We start from the raw sequence: 5,822 nt of genomic DNA on the forward strand, positions 1-5,822 counted from the left end.
TAATTGAAAAATAATTTAAATTAATAAATTTTTTAATTAAAAAAAATTGTAATTAAAATATTTTTTTAATGGCCAAAATTTTTGACGTGGCAAAACTGACACGTCAAAAATTTTTTGACGTGTTAATTTTGCCACGTCAAAAATATTTTTGACGTGCTAAAATTCAGCACGTCAAAAATATTTTTGACGTGGCAAAATTGACACGTCAAAAATGTTTTTGACGTGGCAACACTACCACGTCAAAAATATTTTTTTTGACGTGTTACTCCCGACACGTCAAAAGTTTTTGACGTGTCACTGTAGATACGTCAAAAACCCCAGTTTTTTGACACCTACCCTTTTAACGGTCGATAAACGTCAAAAACGACGCGTCAAAAGAGGTTTTTGACGTGTCAATACCATTGACACGTCAAAAACCCCTAGTCAAAAACTAGCCCCATTTTTGTAGTGTCAGGTGGTTTTGTTTTATTTTGTTATTATGCTCCATGCAGAGGTGGCAACTCCTCATTGATGGACACAAAAGGAAGGTTTTGTGCAACCTCCCTATATAAGTTATTCTCATTAGTGTATAACATTTAGTATGTCTTTTTATTTAAAAGAGCGTGATAGGTTTTTTTTTACAACCTATAATGAAAAGTTCGATAGAGATGTGTTTAAATTTTGAAATTAAACTATAACAAAAATTCTCACGCATACTTTTTTCTACAACCAAAGTACTTTTTCGAATGTTCATAATTTTGAGTTTTATTTGTGTTGAAATCAAATAAGTATTATACCAACAAAGATTCTTTCTAATTTTATATTAATGATTTGATTAAGCGAAATTCAAGTTTTCCTCTTGCAATTACGAAAAGTAAATTTCATAATACTTATGAAAAGTACGATTATAATAGTTTTAAATTTTATAATTAAATTGTAATAAAAAATCTCGCGCATTGAGCGAGTTATAAGCTAGTTTACATAACGTTGTAACACATTTTATGAGCAATTTCAATTTTTTGTCTTTTTATTATTTTTTCTAGCAAAACCTTTTTCTTTTCTTTTTTCTTTTTTTTCCTAATTGAAGACGGGAAAGGATTACAACGAGACCTTACGTACCAAAGCTTGAATACGTAAAGGGTCTTTAATTTTCTTAGGTTATGAAGGCTTCCAACCCGATTTAAAAGATATTGGAAAAGTGAGGCACGATTATTTTTGGGAAGTAAAAGTAGCAATTACAGGCTCAACACATTCTATTCACATTTTGTTTTTCCGTTATAAAGAATTTTACCAATTAAACCAACTGAAAACCACACTAATCTTGTTGCAGGTTATTAGTCATTTCTAGCCTTGCCATTCACCACTAACACTAGAGGACAATACGGCAACCTGGCATCACTTTCTCTCTCTAATGAAAAATGGCAGAAAAAAGTATAAAATAAAAAAATAAAAAAAAAAACGCATTGCATGCTTCTTCTTATCTCCTTGTTAGATTAGGGGTATTTGTTAAACGCTTTTGGTTCGATACTATTTATTTTATTTTTTTATTTTTTTTAACATTCTTTTATTTTTTATATTGCATTAATTATTTTTTATTACGCACACTTTTTCGTATCTCCATGTTGTTGGATCAAGGGTGCGTTTGTTAAACGCTTTTGGTCCGATGTTATTTATTTTACTATTTTATTTTTTCAACATTTTTTTATTTTTTACATTACATCAAATATTTTTTATTATTATTTAAATAAATAAAAAATTACTACAAAACAAAATTTTTTTATTTTTTTATATTAAATATTTTTATTTTTTACTTTTTTTAAAAAAAATATTCATATTTTTCTTTTTACATCAATTAATTTTTGTTATGGTAGTAGCCATGGAGACATTAATTGACCACATGCAGTGCAAGTAGATGAAGAAACAATCGCTTCAGACTTTTCAGTGCATTCAAATAAAAGAATTGACGCAGCGGTCATTTTGTGTCTAATAATCAATTCACTCAATTCTTGCTGCTATTTGTTGAAATTGCTCTAACACCCACGGTTCCAGGAAACATGAATGATCAGAGTTCTAAACGGACGTAGAATTTTCTAACTTACAACAAAAAAAAAAAAAAAAAAATCACACAATTATTTCTCCCTCAACTGACAACAGAGGGGTCAAGTCCTTTAAAGTTTCATGAATCACACACGTGCTTTCCAGCTCCATGTACCAAGGACCAGGGAACATAAATGTTGAAAGTTTTAAACACGTAGAATTTTCTTATTGCTTTGGATGGATCCATGCATTTGTTTCTCTGATGACTAACTGAGGGGTCAAGTCTTCTTTTAAAGTGAAACCATACACTAAATGCATTTCATTTAATTTCATGAATCACACACCTTCTTTTCAGGGAACATGGTTGTGGAAAGTTTTAAACACACGTAGAATTTTCTTATCGCTTTAGATGGATTCACGCATTTGTTTCTCCGATGACTAACTGAGGGGTCAAGTCTTCCTTTAAAGTGAAACCACCCACTAAATGCATTTCATTTAATTTCTTTGACATTGAGTCTTCCTTTTCTGAATTGAACACTCAATGACAAAGAAATTAAATGAAATGCATTTGTCATCGGGTCTTCCTTGAAAGTGATGCGACGCACTAAATGCATTTCATTTAATTTTTCTTAAAATTTTTTTAAATTTTTAAATTTTTAAATTTTAACCGTTAATCTTATTTAAGTGTCTAAAATAAATTGTGTTTCAGTATTTAATAAGCAAACATAACTTATTAAATTCCTTTTCTTTTAAATGGTAAAACATGACTTATTTTAGACGTTTAGATGAAATGACGGTTGAGATTTATGAATTTGAGAATTTCAAATTTAAGGAAAAATGTAGATCTCAGATCATCTCAAATTCAATTAGACTAAATAATATCAAGTTAGTTATATGAGAGGAATAACTGGATATTGGATCTATTCCATGAAGGAGAGGCCGTGTTTCACGTGCAACTTAGCTATTTTAACTATTTAACTTCTAAGGGTTAAAAAACCCTTAAAAGAAATCCCAGCCGTCTGCGGTAGTTTGGTCTACCGCAGTGGTGAATTGGATTCCTGTTCCTTGCCTCGTCAATTTGATGTCGAGAATTATAAAAACCTGATTTACTTATGGGTTTGTTTTGTTTTGTTTTCTTGTTTTTTGTTTTTTTGTTTTTTTCATATTTAGAAAAAGCTTTGTATGATCTATTGAGTGCAATAAGGGTATATATATATATATATGGTAAATTAGGAGACGTTCCTCTACTGTATAAGCAATGTAAACAATCTTTTGAGCCTGGGCCAGTGCTATGTACCCATTCAATTTTACAGAAGAGCCGAAGTACCAAACATCTTATAAAGGTATGAGTTGAAAAATACAAAATTCATGTCTCCGTCGTCATGGACCAATTTTACAGAACAGCTGAACCCATACAATGGAGCTTAAAGGGCTCATGGCCGATAAGGGAAAGAGAGTTTTTTTTTTTTTTTTTTTTTTGGGTTAATAAATTAACGATAAGGTGATGCGAACCAACTAATAACAAATAATAGGAAATGATAAATTGGCTACTTCGAGAGAGCCGTGATCTCCAATAGCTACTTTGAGGGAGCATTGACCTCCAAACCACAATAAACTGTATTTTAAAACAATAATCAACTCATATATTGTTATTCATTGTTCCCCTTTAAATAGAGAAACAATATACTATTGATTACATAATACATAATAGACTAATTAGGTCTTGACTTGAATGTCTCTAATAAAGAAAGAATCTAACTATTTATTGAACTATAAAATCTACGAAGATATACTCCTTATTAGACTCTAATACGACACCGGACAATATCAAATAATATCAAATAATTATGATCATATCATAAGGGTAGCATTGTAGCTCACACTTGGTTTAGTGAAAGGAAGAAAAATCAGCTCCAAATGAGTTTCTTTTTTTGAAGATTTTCCTTATATTTAGAAAAGATAATGAAATTAGAGAATCTGCTTAGTGCTTACAACTTGTGCTTTTGTTACTTCTTTCACAAGTGCTTAAAGCATACGTCAAGATTCTTGATAATACATTAGGTGGGATATGACATGTCGACAATTATCAACAATTATCTATTTTAGTTAAGGGTTTGAGTCACCTTGCAGTGTTTTTATTGCAATATGTATCTATTGCCTTAGTTTATTAGAAGTAGGAGTTTATAATTTATCTGATAATAGGGTTAGAAGTTATCTTCAAGTTATAGTCGGAGTTTATCTCCACACACTGCATTTGGTTTTATACTTTCACCCTGGAAGAAAAAGAATCATTATACGAATTCATGGAAGAGGATATATGTTTCACAAAAACAAATATTAGAAACTAACAAAATGTTACTTTTTCCGGTAGTAGAAGCATGAGCTATTTCTCCACTAGGACGTGCGTTGGTTCATACAAAGTTTTCTTCCAATTCAATATATTAAACTAAAATGTGTCGAAAAAAATGCATGTGAGAATTACATACTTCATTAAAAATTTATGTGAGAATTGTATGTATTTTGAATAGATATCAGTCTAATATATTGGGTTGAAGGAAATTCTTTCAACAAAGCTTCAGAGAAAACTATATCCAATGAAAACTGACCAGTTTATATTTTGATACAATACAATGATTTTTCTCCAAATGGAGATGATCGATCCAGGACAAGAAGAGGGCGATACCATCTTCATCCAAAGTCTCTTGACGATTATATTTCTGTCTCGTCCACTAGCTTATCCACATCACCACCAACAGGCTAACAAGTGAATACTACGCCTGTCCGGCGTCATTGAAGTAGCCACCTAGGCAAAACTGTAAGCCTAATATATTATTCCAAGCATATATGTCATAAAACATAGTTATCAAATGTCACAAGGAGAATAGAATCTACACAATTTGATACTCCATGTCAAGCACCTAGAAGAAAATGTCTATCAAGACATCTTCATGTATCGATATAGTCTATAGACAATGTGACAATGTGATCGAAAGTACATATCAAGAGAAAAAGCAGGGAAATTGAGGATGCTTTCTTTTGTAGTGAATTGATTTTTGATGATCTACGGGTCGAATTTTTTTCAAACAGTTATTTTTCTTTCTTTCTAGATGGAGTGAGGAAGATCTTATAAAATCAATTATATATGTTTGTTTGGCTTCTCACATGGGTTGTCAAACCCCACCCCCTCCCCTCAAAAAAACAAAAAAGGGGGCTTTGCATATGAGGTACTCTCCTTTCTTTATATCCTCATTTGTTTTAACATTTAAGAGGAAAATGATCCACACGGGTATGTGAAACAGATGTCTTAGTAACAGGTGCAGCTAATACAAAACATGCTACAGAAGTATATCATCAGACAGAAAATTCAGATAAGCAAATCACTGTACTTTGCAATGAAACAATGCTCTAACTGGTAACAGTAGCTAAGACTCTTTCATTCATATGGCAGATTGAAGATGGTGAAAACATAATTACATAATGATGAATCATCATATCGGATAAAACAATGGCCAAGGCCACTTCGGTTATATTTTGATTTCCACTAATTCAAAATTTCTTGCTCATATGCAAGAGAAAACCAAGAAGAAAGACTAGGCTCACAGCCTGATTGGGGTCAATAATACAGGCAAGAGCAGCAGGGAATGATCAGAGATAATTCTTGGTTGCAGTTTACACTGTTAGCTATGGAAAGGAGGTGAGAGACATTAAAGCTGAGGTACTGGAAAAGGCAAATAATTGACACTTCATTTGAATGATTTTCACAATGTCCAGCTTTACTTACAAGGAGAGTGTCCCACAAGGAATAT

General features: G+C 31.6%; 1 protein-coding gene across 1 annotated transcript in view; it reads right to left on the reverse strand.

The window, feature by feature from the left end:
* Positions 1 to 4,645: 4,645 nt before the first annotated feature.
* LOC132166234 (serine/threonine-protein kinase ATG1t-like) overlaps positions 4,646 to 5,822 on the reverse strand; it is a gene marked incomplete in the record, with an annotated part of 10,673 nt that continues 9,496 nt past the window's right edge. The window contains 1 exon segment of the mRNA XM_059577012.1: positions 4,646 to 4,829.

This window comes from Corylus avellana, chromosome ca11 (genome assembly GCF_901000735.1).
Source record: "Corylus avellana chromosome ca11, CavTom2PMs-1.0".
Classification (NCBI taxonomy): domain Eukaryota; kingdom Viridiplantae; phylum Streptophyta; class Magnoliopsida; order Fagales; family Betulaceae; genus Corylus; species Corylus avellana.